The sequence below is a fragment of the Zootermopsis nevadensis genome, unplaced genomic scaffold, assembly GCF_977971745.1.
Source record: "Zootermopsis nevadensis isolate Lab colony 2312 unplaced genomic scaffold, Znev_1.0 Znev_ptg000061l, whole genome shotgun sequence".
NCBI lineage: Eukaryota > Metazoa > Arthropoda > Insecta > Blattodea > Termopsidae > Zootermopsis > Zootermopsis nevadensis.
In genome coordinates this window covers 7,046,969-7,061,447 of record NW_028259192.1, presented here as the reverse complement: position 1 = coordinate 7,061,447, position 14,479 = coordinate 7,046,969, and the positions used below count along the sequence as shown (strand labels likewise).

General features: G+C 37.0%; 1 protein-coding gene across 1 annotated transcript in view; it reads right to left on the bottom strand.

Moving 5' to 3' along the window:
• raw (NDT-like domain-containing protein raw) overlaps window positions 1–13,986 on the bottom strand; it is a 312,695-nt gene extending 298,709 nt beyond the window's left edge. Inside the window, exon 1 of the mRNA XM_022075349.2 lies at window positions 13,844–13,986. The gene's annotated coding sequence lies outside the window, so the exon portion shown is untranslated. The remainder of the gene's footprint in view (window positions 1–13,843) is intronic.
• Window positions 13,987–14,479: the final 493 nt, after the last annotated feature.

The following is a 14,479-nucleotide window of genomic DNA, read 5'->3' as shown; positions in this document are numbered from 1 at the left end:
ATGCGCAAAAGCGAAGGCGAATAAGAGGGGCCTTCCCGCGATGCACAAATATTACAGTAATTTTTCAGGGAATAAGAAAACCAGCGAATGCGGCGAGTCTGGTACAGGCATACCTCGTTTTATTGCGCTTCGCAGATATTGCGTTTTTTACAAATTCAAGGTTTGTGGCAACCCTGCGTCGATCAAGTCTATCGGCGCCATTTTTCCAACAGCATGTGCTCACTTCTGTGTCACATTTTGATAATTCTCGCGATGTTTTTCTTTAGACATAATGCTATTCCACACTTAATAGACTACAGTATAGTGTATATATGCACTGGGAAACAAAAAAAATTCGTGTGACTCGCTTCATTGCGGTGGTCTGGAACCGAGCCCGCAATATCGCCGAGGTATGCCTGTATATTGCCACAGTTGAGTCCGCTCTGAAAGAGCACTAGCGTAGGCACGGGAACACCTGCGTGGGTTATGCCACATCCTAGCATTCGTGTGGATACACCGCACCTTCTCTACTCGGTCTGAAAACCAACGCATGTGGCTTGCTATGAGTTGCTAATATATCTGCTATGAAGTAGAAAACACTTGAGATCTCTGCTTCACAAGGCACAAAGGCGATTTGTTACGTAGTGTGATACGTCAAGATTGTAATTAACACATGAATAATCAGAGCAGGTGTATCTTGAAGTTGTTATTCCTATTTGATTTAAAGAAATCCAGCTTCCGGTAACTGTCAATTATTGATGAGTAATATTTATGTAAACGTGATTAAGCAAAACATTGAATTGCAAGGTTTATGTTCTTCATTCAATCCAGTTGTTACCATACTTTCACTGTGTTTCAATGTTAACCAGGTTTCTAGCGATTTGATATCCACTTTACATTCAGAATTCCAATTTTATGCAGATGTTCATGTAGTTCTGAAGTCCCTACAAACCAATAAGACCATTAAGCGTACAATTCACAATTCATAGTTGTGTTTAAAGTTGCATTCTTCTAATTAATAACTGTATATACGTTAGATCGGACGCCATCACAGACAGATGATTTCAAACGGAAATAAAAGCTTACATTTCATATATAATTCCCAATTGCAGAATTCCCACGTAAGGTAATGGGTTATCTCTAAGATTAAGCAGGTTATCATTTGCGTTTATAATTTTGCGCTTACACAAGACAGGTATAGGCCCTATTTTCATTGGTAAACTAGGTTGATGATAAATTCGTAACTTTCATTTAAAAGCTAACTAAATTTTAAAATAGTCACAATATGTCCTGTTAAACTAATATTGTAAAGAAATATCACGCAAAAATTTAACAAAAAGATAATTTATTCTCATATAATTATTTTTCTTTTTGTTCAGGGGTGAAGATGGTTTCTGTAGCTCGGAAATTAAGTACGAGAAAAAAATAGCGCCAAGACCAATGTCGTTTGTTTCGGCAGGACGATTACAAAAACAAATATCAAACCCTGAAAATTAACTTGTGTTCGAGTCCAATTAAGAAGTACGAGTACTGTGTACCTTGCAAACCAATGACAGTAGAAAACAGACAATACCAACATTATTTGTTTCGGCGAGGAAACTAGGGGAAGAAAGGTAACATGCCCTAAGAATGCTGTCCTGAGTTCTTGTCCCAATAAAGACGCCTTCCGCATTTTGGAAACTGATGATGATGGTGGTGGAAGACAGAAAAGATAGCAATGTTTTATTTTTTCCAGCGAGGAAAATGTAGGCACAAACGTCACAAACTGTGCTGGAGAAAAATAGTTTTTCTGTATGTTGAAAACTAATCGGGGTATTTGATTGTTTGAAGACAAATAAACTAAAGATTATAAAACGACAGTTGTAATGACAAATTGTTCTTTTCGGACAAGATTTAAGAAACAGCATATTAGATACCACAATTTTAACAGAGTATCTAAGTGAAAGAGAGCTGTATTTATACAAAAATTACCGCTACTATATGAATTTAAAAATGTTCAGTTTCCCGTTACAATATGTTTCGCTATTGTGATTTTTAAAGCTCAATGTAAGTCTTTTAAAAAGTTACTTTATAACAAAGTTCTAAGAATGTAAACCACCTGCATTCCCAAGAATACTTCATTTTTATAATTGAAAAAATCTTATTCAAACATATTCTTCTGTGAAGATTGCTGTTTTCTGGGTTGTTACGCCGTGTAGTATGGTAATGTCCACCAACGTTTCAGAGGTCATACTGCCTCCGTCATCAGGGCACTACACTACACGTCGTAACAATCCAGAAGACAGCAATCTTCATACTCACCGTAGTGAAAACCTTAAATCCTACATTTTCTTCTGTCTTTGTGGGTTCTAATCATAAATTTCATAAACGAAACTACTGCGTAAATATTTACTTTCTTTTCTCAACTAGCCGCTGTATTTCATAAGTAGGCTAAACACATTTTTGGTGCAATTAACATTAGGAAGAGCGGGCTTATCTGCTATTTATATTCATTACTGCACATCGGACTATAAAGACAAATATTCTTTGGGTTAGGGATTATACTTTTCTAAGATATTCATCGATAAACCTACGTGATCAGGCCTATGATATGCAAGAAAGACTGATAAGAACATGTTAACATCTTTCGAATTTCTCACCAGTAACACTTCAGGCATTCTGCTAGCATGTCATAAATTATTTTTAAACTCTTAAAATACGATAATAAATTAAAAATAGTTCGATTTCATAGCTTGCGGTGGGCTTATTTTTGTAACACGAAAACGTTAATTATAACCTACCACGACTTTTACAGTCCCTAAAGTAATTAGTGCAACCATTTAGTATTACACATATTATCGAAACATCTAACTTCCTTTTGTAAATCTAAAATTATAGCACCAGTCAGACAAAAGAAACACAAAACTGGCGGATACTTTTCATTGAGTTTCCATAAATTGTAATTAATGTGGCTATAGCAATTCGATCTCTCGGTCGTCCATATAAGGCTACAGAGCAAACTGGCGGACTTCTTACTAACCTACACATTATCTATATGTCAAGTTTTCCTCTGTGCCCACGATCCATTTCTGACACCTACTAGAGTACTCTGAACTTTCAAACATGAACGTAGGTCGGAAAGAAAGCACTGAACTTGAATCAATTCTGTCAAATCTCCATTGAAACTGTGCTTAGATCCAACATCATGAGGTAGGTAAACCACACTGCAAAAATAACTTTCTTACACCTAGGTGTAAGACATAGCAGTACGCCTACAATAAGCAGCTCAAGGACACATCAGTATTACTGTGGGGAAAATTAAATAAATGATTACATTCCTTATCAATCTTTGTTGCCCGAAATATTATTAGGTTTACAGGCCAGATCATCCGATATGTATCCTTGAATACGACAAAAAAAATTATATCCCATCTTCAGCAAGATTCAAACTGAGGGAAATGTTTAGGTTTGTGACCCTAATTCCTGTAATCTCTCCCTGAAATATTTCTGATCTTTGCATCGGTCTTCTGTGACGCTTAGTTTCCAACCTAAAGAAACCATCTTCAAGGTAACTTGCCCACGACAGTTTTTCAGCGTTGTGGTTATTAATCCTGCAACCTCCTCGTCGAAACAAATTCCGTCTTGGCGATGTTCCTCTATCGTGATTAGTTTCCAAAATACAGAAACCACCCTCACGGATTTAGAGCCCTGGATACTTTATGGAGTTTTAACCTTTCTAAAATATCTTCCTTGTTTCAAATAATAAGCATCCAAGTTTTGTGTAAATCGGTGTATCCATTCACGAGCTACGAGTAAACAAACACACACACGTGCCCATAATTTCTATTAAATAGAAAGTTAACACAACATATTTAAGGAAATAATAAAGAATAAACTTTGCTTTTTGAGATTTCATAACTTTTAAAATGTGAAAACAGTGCGTCTTAAAATCGAGGAATTGCTGTATTTATATTTTATATTCTGATAAAATGAGCAGGCATTGTAAGCATGCTTAGGTATCGTATAAAATGCCTGGATTTCTTGTTCTGCCTAAAATAGACAAATGCCCATCCGAATGCACAGGCCTATGAAAAGCAGAGCACTGCATATCATACTCAAGACTTCTTTTAGGATTTCAACTTTCAGCCCACGTTTTATACCTTAACGTCCGAAGGTCTCAACTGCTCTATTATCAATTAGCACGGTACGGCACTGTTACTGCGATTAAATTAGACAAATGCTTACATTTATCATCAATCTTTATTGTCCAAAAGCTTGTAATAGACGGGATCATTCGATACTTACCGCTGAAAAATAAATAATTATCACAAAACCCAACATCTTAAACGAGACTCTAACCCAGTAATTTTCGAGTTTGAGACCTCAGTTCCTGCAATCTCTTCACTGAAACAAAAACGTTGTACTTTGCGCCTTTTATTAAGCTGAGGTCGAATTATTGAAACCATTCTCATCGGGACTCGAACTGAGGGAAGCCTATTGTAATTGTGGCCTTATATCATGTTTAGTTTCCAAGCTACGGGAAACGCCATCACCAGGAATCGAAATCAGGGCATTTACTCCAGACTTTGATCATCCTATGTTCTTCTCATGGTCTCAAAGGAATAGGCATGTCAAGTTTGGTGCAAATCGGTATACCCCTTCTCGAGCTATAAGCAAGAAAACAAACATAAACACCCACATTTCCAACCTTATATACAATATGGGGCTGAGTACGCCCAAGGCTACGTTTCTACAGACTGATCTCGCAGAACGTGAGCTAATGTCGTGTAGGAAACCCAAATACGTACGAAGCGCCTACGGACAGAGCAAACCCACGGTCTAGCAGCATTCCTAAATTCCCACCTCAACCGTGGGTTTGCCCACATCTTCGACAAATATTTGGTCTAGCGGAGTGAGTGTAGCTGGTAGTAAAAAGTTCGGCTCATACCTACGATAAGTAATCAAAAATGTTATGTTAGAAATCCACCGCCAAGAATCATGATATACTGAAGAGGCAAAGTTAGTGGAATATTATTTTTTTTTTACACCAATAACAGAAATAATTTAATCCATGTTAAGAGGGTTCCCTGTCACTACTATAATGGCTCGTTTGTACGATGCAAATAGGATACATGAATAGTTGCAGCGGATATGAACGCCATAAAATCCTTCTGACACACCGTTCCTTCCGTCTTGTCTACGTGGTCGTCGCTAGGAGACAATACAAGGTAAATTATATTACATTTCGAACGCAACCTCAGCTACAACAGTATTTGTACGCTATGGTCACACGAATACAACGAAGCAAACTACTTACTTCTATATTTTTTAGGTATAATTTAACGGAACAAGTGAACAGCAGATGTCTACCACTTTCTTGAAGATACAGTAAAACCCCTCTAGTTGGACACCCCTATATCCTGGACACCCCTCTATATTGGACACTTTTAATTGGAACCGGCGAATATCCTATAATTTTACATATCCACAATATCCTATATCTTGGACACCCCTTTATCCTGGAACTTGGTCACCCCTTTTGTTGTAAGTTGGACAGGTGCATGCATGCACTTAGCTTCAATGCTTTTATGGGAAACATTTACAGTTACATATTTTTTTGTTTTGAATTTCTGACTGATGAATGCCTTCTACCTGAAGATTAGCTTATGGTTGAGGGTGTGACACATTGAACACATCATTGGAATTGTTATTCTTTTGTTAAACACCTCACTGGAGTTTTAACTTTGTCAGTACTGTGCTTGCAACTGAGTTAAACAGTTAACAGAAATTGGATTTTTCTTTTTGCGATGGGGAAGCGAAAATTGGTGGAATTAACTTTGGAAAAGAAGAAAGAAGTTTTGGATCTTCTGAAGATAGGAGCCAGACAGAAAAAGACTACGAAAAACACCTCATGATGTACTAAATGACAAAGTGTTAGAGTTCTTCCGGTGTTGTCGTGCAAAGAACATTCCCATTAGTGGCTAGAGAGAATTGCAAATAGACTCCACATCGAAGATTTCTCGGCGAGCAATGGCTGGTTGGATCGTTTCCGTAAACGAAATAACATAAGTCTGCACGTTCTTTCTGGCGAATCAGCTTCTGCTGATCTTCAAGCTGCTGAAGATTGGAAACGCAAACTTCCAAGCCTTTTGTTGGGATACGCAGAAGAGGACATTTTCAACGCGGATGAAAGTGGAGTATTCTACCGTCAACTTCCAACGCGATCCTTAATAGAAATGAGAGAGACTTGTAAAGGAGGGAAGAAATCTAAGGAACGGATTACTGTTTTGCTATGCTGCAATTCGCGAGGAGAGAAATTAAAGCCATTAGTTATTGGAAATGCTGCACGTCCTAGAGCTTTCAAAACGAACAATGTGAAATTGGACGACCTTCCCGTAATTTGGTGTTACAACAAGAAGGCTTGGATGACATCTAAAAAAATTTCTGAGTGGTTGAACGACGTCAACCTTAAAATGAAGCGGGCTAATCGGAAGATATTATTGTTTGTCGACAACGCTACAAGCCACATCAGTTCAAATCTCTCAAACGTCAGTATACAATTTCTGCCGCCAAATCTGACCAGCGAAGTGCAGCCACTAGATAAGGGCATTATTCAATCTGTGAAACTGCTCTACAGGAAGCAACTAATGCATTCACTAATCAATGCTGCAGATAAGTGCAAAGACGTGACTGAATTTTCACGAAGCGTTTACAGTCTTAGATGCCATTCGGTGGATTCGTGGTGCCTGGGCAGAAGTTTCTCCTCAAACCATTGCAAAGTGCTTCCGACATGCAGGATTTATGGCAGATTCCGTTGAGGATGAAGGGGAAGGGACGGAAGAAGACAGTTTTCATGAAGAAATAAATTATCTTCCTGAGGAGTATCGCAACCAAATTCCTGATGTCCAAGCTCTTTCAACGTTCGACAACATTCTAGAGGTTCACGACGATGTTGCTGGAACAATCGACTATGTGCTAGACAAAGTGATGACTTCAAGTGACGATGTGTGCAAAGAATCTTCAGAGGAAGAACCACCTACACATCAGAGGGCTTTGCAATGCATGGAAGAATTAGAACGGTATGCTTTCGCTCATAATCAACCAGGAATGGTTGAAACTTTATTCGGATTGCGGCGAAAATTATAAAGAGGATGGGCAAATTCAAAGATAAAAGCAAAAAAGCAGTGTCTTGTGACGGACGTTTTTACAACAAATAAGTGACATCTTATGTTGAGCTTAAAAAAATACATTCTGAACATTTAAAATTTCATTGAGGCTGGGGTGTAATGCAACCATGAGAGTGGGTTTAAAAAGATTATTATTATTGTCATTAATTCTTAATTCGAGCAAGCCTACAATAGTTAGATTATGTAAGTAAATAGAGTACATTGTCGGTAAACGTAAAGTATCAGTGCCCTTCCCTTTGAACTTATCCATGCAAGTTTAATTTAGTGAGAACAAAATTTGTAAAAATTTAATAAAAATTTTCTTGGATATTATCCATCGTCTAGTAAATATAAAACGTAAAACCTGAAGACGGAGATAGAGTCCCATCTCCGAAACGTCGTTTTACGTTTTATATTTACTAGACGATGGATAATATCCAAGAAAATTGTTATTCAATTGACTCTTCACCATCGTCAAGAAGTTTTAGATTTGTAAAAATTTAATTCACCCTTTTGATTTTTCTTATCAATAATTTCCTTTTTGGGAAGGGCTCCATAATACTTTACAATTACCACATTGTCATTACACCACAATTTTTTCCCTCTATCCTGGACACCTCTGTAAGTTGGACACATTATCGTGGAATCGCAAGTGTCCAAGTTAGAGAGGTTTTACTGCCTGTGTAGCGAAATATTGTTACCAGTCGCTGCATTGTCTTATTCTGCACTTCGATGTCCGGAACCGCATTGCTAAATGGTTCATTAACAGCAGCAAACGATTTCGAAGCGACGTCATCTTCGAGAATGAACATTGCAGGTGAACACATCACCGTCACACCTGCAGAGCTTTTGCGCAACTGGCGTGAGCAACGGCCTAGCAATACAAGTGACATGACTCGAGAGAGTCTATTACGCCAGAGCGGACCTGCTTCTGATTTCATTTTTGTAACGCTGTATGTGATTTTTCGGTTGCGTTTTAAATTGTACATTCTGCGTTAAAACAAGAAACAATTTGTTGGCATTTACACCAATTGCATGCAGCGCCACGGCGGTAACTAACGGAAAAGATGTGTAATGTCACATTCTCTTGATTTTAGAACCTGAATTTGAAGGTAAGTAAGTAATAACAATAATTCGGTGTTTCATGCATCTCATTACTTTTCATGTGTCAGTTAAAAGTTAGAGTGCTTTGTTGATGTTTACATTGTTTATGAAACTTATTTCATAAACAATGTTACAACAACAACAATTATAAGATGGTAAAGTTGCGTCATATTGTGATATAATAAGTATATATTAAATCTTGTCCGTCTAATCACAATAATTCTTATTAAATATTAAAATATTACAATAATTAATATTTTAACATTTAAAACATTTAAAATATTTGAAATATTATTAAATGATGTTCTTTATCGAAATATTCGATTTACATTAGACCATCATTTTTCATGTTTCACGTCATGTTTCAGTTCCTAAAAGAACCATCTTCAGGTGTATATATTTATATAAAGCTTCAAAACGATAAATAATTCAAATACAATTTTCATACATTATGCTAGCGTACATTTTTATCATATTTTTACCAGATATCAAATGATCAAATGTTTTAAATGTTAAAATGTTAATTATTGTAATATTTTAATATTTAATAAGAATTATTGTGATTAGACGGACAAGATTTAATATATAAACAACAATTATGTTTCATTTATGATTCACGTAGAGGATTAATTTAACAGACACACAATTCATGAAAAGTGAGGCATTAATTACAACACATACTTCGGCAGATGAAAAAAACATGAACATTTCAAACGGCACACAAGAAGAGACTAAAGTGATAATTAAAAATGTGTTACATATGAAATTTAACTAATTCAGGGTCGTTTATTTAAATAAATACCCGGGCAACGAAAGAGAATTTTAGTACTGAACAAGCAGTTTCGTAAAGCCAACAAGGAGTTGTCCTCTAGTTTAGGGGTTGGGGGTTAGATGATGGTTAGGTCATGCGCATTTGACAGCAGGGCCACCAGAAAAGATTAACATGGAAATTAAATTATGGCTATCGTGACTACGCGTCTTAGCACAACGCCGTTTAACAACGCTTTAAGTTTATCGGTACGAATTTGCCTGGCCGTATTCATGCTGCTTGTTGGCATGCCCAGCAGATGTCACAACATCCTACAGCTATTTGAACTCTCGCATATAGTATGGTCACTCTGCACTACTTAAAAGTACACTACATTCGTGGATTTTAGTTCAAGGGTGTGAATCCAAAGTATGTTTTCGTGCATAAAGACCCTTCCCCCGTCTCCCTGACAAACGCAATCACATTCTTAAGAGATTAACTGGGTGTCATTTATCATGCATTAACCGCATACTAATGCCATCCATTGGCCACCGCAGGTACTACGTCCCGTAACATTGATTGCTCTTCAGTGCGCAAATGGAAGTATTTTACAGCGTTGTGCCAGTGTCGGGAATTTTAATAAAAGATAACACTTCGGAAAAACCTATGAAATTTCCAGCATCAATGCGTGTATCTCCAAGAAACTGTTTCGGAATTGGAATAAATTAAATCTAAGATATGGTCCACACCACTAATCTTGACGACAATTTGGCGTGTTCCTCTTGAGAACTAATTCTTTCTCGGCATAAATGGAACCGAAATCCACTTACAGCTGCAATCTGTCAGAAGATAAGTCACCTTTCTATAAAATCCCAGGAATCCCAGATGGAACTTACCTGCGATTCCTTTGAAATTAAGTTTGAAGCATTTCCTCTTTTTCATTTTTGTATTTATATCCGAAACGAATGCGTGGAACTCCCACAACCAGTCATCTACGTATTACTACTCTCTGCCACAACATACCTGTGACAACACCTTTTCAGCAATAATATCAATTTAAATCAGTGTCATAAGCGGCTTCAGCTTAAAAGTGACTTAGTGGTTGCTGCGCCAACGATCTAACCTAGTATGAGTCACCTAGTCTTAAATATGTAGGCCCACCATTCCCACGAAGTGCTACAGAGTTGATTTTTCAAAGTGTAAACATTATATGATGCGTACATAATTTAATGGCGGCGCGATTGGGAACCAATACTTTGAAGGGCTAAATGGCTCGTAGACGTTTTGTTAACAGCTAATAAACTAAAATATTACATAATATCGAATGAAATGAATACTGTCGTGACCGATGTGAGGGCATTAACTCGGTATTCGCCCAGAAAAATATCCTCGGAACAACTGAAGCATATCTCTCGATTATGTCGCTGTACGGTTTGAACAAGCCGACATGGTGTAAGCTAATACGACGGTACTATAACTTATTCTGATTTGACTACTGATCGAGGCCAAATGTTTCGCCTTACTTGAGCAGCAAATTTCTCTGGCACTACTGTAATACGGGAAAACTTAAAAGAGAACAGCATGCATTTCATATCGTGTTGTTCCAAGCTGAGGATTTAGTACTTTCTATTTTTAAATTTTAAATTCGATACAGGCTTATTTTGCGCTAGATTAAATCTGCACAGAATCCTACATCATCTGTATGGACATTTACATTTTTTCGCAGGATTGTTCGGCTATTATTAGGATGCTCTGTATCATTTAACCGATATCCTCCCATGATGCTGCTACATATTTCGAATTCGATAAGCTAGTCTAATTAAAACGCGTTTAAATGAAACCCACGGTAAAGTCCGTATAGATAAACATTTCCTATTCAGAACGGCCTAAAGCACAGACATACTTTATCGCCACTGCTATTCATCATTGCTTTGGAAAACACCTGCAAGAAAGTCGAAGACGACAAAGAGGAATTAGATGTTGATCTTCTGGATTGTGAAGCCCTGAAGATTGATTCAGTATGTTCCTACGAATAGCTAGTATTTACCTACACATCCACATATCGTTACAACAACCCAGAAGACCAACATAAACATCATCACTGCCACGAGTACAATGAGGGAACTGAATGGACACGTAAATATAAGATCTATGCTGACGATGTTATTTTGTTGGGGGGGGGGGGGGGACATAAGTATCATGAACGCTGTTAGATGCTAGTAAGGAAGTTTGTCGTTAAGTATGGGTATAGAAAACAAGGTATATGTTCTTATCTTGTCACCAGACTGGAGTTAAAAATCATAATATAAAAGCAGCTAAAAATCTCTCAAAATGTGTCAAAGTTCAAATATTCAAATCAAAATCACATTCACAAAGACAATGAAAGCAAATTCAATTCAAGTAATGCTCGCTGCTTTCAGGTCAGAATGTTTTGCTTTCTTAGCTGCTATCTGAAATGCAAAAGTTTAAAATTACAAAACTATACCTGTTGTTTTGTATGGGTATGAAACTTGGTTTCTCAGACAATGAGAGAAGAACAAAGGCTGAGGGTACTTGAGAATGGGGTCTTCAGGAGAATACGTGGACTTGAGAGAGATGAAGTGGTGCTGGGTACAGCTGGTCTCCAACTCTACTTGGTCTGCCCATCGGCCAAAGAGATTTTGACTTTATTTCTCTTGATAAAGGAAATGCAACAAATTTCTTAAATGTTATCGGCATAAGGAAGATGGGATGATGAACAAGGTCAATGAGATGAGTCACAAACAGTGTCATAATCCTTTATAGATCATATTTTAAGGGTTCAGCTTCACAGGTGCAGGCCAGATCAAGTTCATCTCTGGAAGGACAGAGAGGGGGTATAAAACACATAAATATGAAATAACTTTAACAGGCCTTTTCTCTGAGCCATGATAAATTACCATACGTGACCTCTTGCATCATCACATCATCTTCTTCTACAGGGATTGGGCCTATTGACCCATTCTGGGACAGTTGCTCAAGGCAACTTGTCCTTATTAGTCTTGTAAAGTGCATTTGAGTGGTGAGTGACAAGCCCACTGCCTTTGCACAATTTTCTACTCAATCCTGATTTTTGACTGCCAGAGCCACGTTGTTTTGCTGTGTAGTATTTTGGCAGTTTGGCAACGTTTCGGAGAAACATACTGCCTCCATCTTCAGGACACAACCCACCATCTACATTCACATCAAATTTACAATTCTTAAGCAGGATTTGAGGTTTTCATGTCACCGAGTATGTAGATGGCTGTCTTCTGGGTCGTAACGCCACGTAGTCTGGTAGAAGTTTACCAATGTTCCACAGGTACTTGCTGCCTCCATTATCAGGGCGATGAGTCACCCTACATAGTAACTACACAGTGCTACAACCCACAAGGCAGCCATATTTTGCTTGTTTACACTTCTTCAAATGCAAAACGAAATATTTTTTATTCCTAAGAAGTAATGCAAGCTCATTTTTACCAAATGTACGAGCTATAAAGCAGAAACTGTCTTAGAAACCCAATTTCAGAGTCTAAAGTCAAGCACAGGAGACAACAGGAAGAATTCTCCATGCCATCAAGAAGGACTACCTACTCTAGTGTCTGAACTGCTTTCATTAATATTCATGGACGTACTGGTGAACATGTTCACAGACTTCCCTCATTACTCTGCGAAGGAAAATCTCCTGTTAATAAATGTGGACAATTAACACTAGAAACACATAACCTGAACTGGTTATAGATGTTAAAAGGAGTCCTCTGCTATTTTTCCTGTTAAAATAGCATATTATACAAACAGGTACCATGCCTACATTACTGAAGTCAGGATCTTAATGTCAAGTAACTGTACTCCCTGTCTGAAAAGAAACATCCTGAGTTCAACGCAACTAAGGACTCATTCAAAGTCAAAGAAATATTTTCCTTATCTTTTGGCTATCCAACACATGTATTACATGTGAAGAGCAGAGCAATGAAACAGAAACTGTTTATTTTAACATAAGACTGAAAAAATTAAATCTATATCACAATATGCACACACACTCTTTAAAAACTCTGAATTCTAAATGCTCCTAGCTAAAATAAAAATATACCATATCATATATATACTACACAAGTGTTACTATCAGTATTACTAAAATAATTTCAGCAATAATAGACAACAGCAATGTAATAATATAAACATATATATTCAACATAAGATTTATTAAAAGAATGACTGAATTGCAGTCTAATGTACTTTCTTCAATTTCGTCTGTAATACATGAACAAACACTTTAAATATTGTTTTCATTCTTCTCTACTGGTTCAATTATTTATAGGGAAACGACTGTTGAAAGAAAAGCAAGGGTTCAGGGGGCCTTGACTTTATATGACAAACCTGATCATTAAATGCAATGTATAGTCTACAGTATATTTTTAAATGTCTCTTTAACATGTTTTTAAAGAACAATTATTTATAAAAGATGTCAGTTCTCTTACTTAGACAGCTTTAACTTTGAACAGTATAAATTATGTGTTCTTAATGTCTTCTTTAGCTGATGCAAATCAATTACAGTGGCACAATGGGAATTGGTTCTGTGGTAGTTACTAGATATGTGTTCATTCGATCATGGATCAAATCCTGTTTTTTGCTTTTTTTTTCTTCAAGCAGAATCCGTGGTTTTAAGTAAAAACATATAATTAATGTGCTGTACTTTTCTGAGCACGTGCCAAGATTCTGATACCCTTCTTTTGCAATAGGAATATTTTAATACTATCAGAGAGTTATCCCCGCCCCATAGGTCATGTCAGTGGCATAACAACACTCGAGTGCTTTCTATAGTTCCTCATTACTAGAAAGCATGACTTAATGTGAAGCATGTTCTGCTTACCACGCGTATCCATGACCCCGACTTCATGGTCCAGTTCTTCATTTTAATCTCTGTAAAAGCATATTTAACTTAACAAAACGTAAATCAACACACATAACATTTCAAAAGTCACGTCCATGTTTACAATCACTGATTACATAGTACCTATCGAAAAAATTACAAAAGAATGATACTACAGGTGCAATTCAATGCTATTCGTTGGAATTCTACATGCTGCCATCTACTAGTCATTGGACAATACATAATATAGGGAAGGTGATGGTAGCATTGTTCAGTCGGTAAAAGAGTTGCCTGTTACTAACGTATAAAGTTACATTAGATGCAATGTCAAGATACTAGAATTGCAACATTTGCAGCTTCCTGGCTGCAAGCATTGGACCTCTAACTCCAGTATGCTTAACCCATAACAGGAGGAATAAGCTGCTTATAAAGCAGCACACCATTTGTGATGGACAAGTTGCTCACTTCTCCTATTAAATTTGTTACAAGTTTTTCCCAGCTACCAAATATGACACTATGTCTCATCCAGTTCTTTGATTTGTAACTTAAAATACAAATGAAAAGGGAAACTAACATGCTTTAATTATCCAAGTTCCTCCAATAGTAATACAAGAGCCGAGAGGGTTTACAATGATC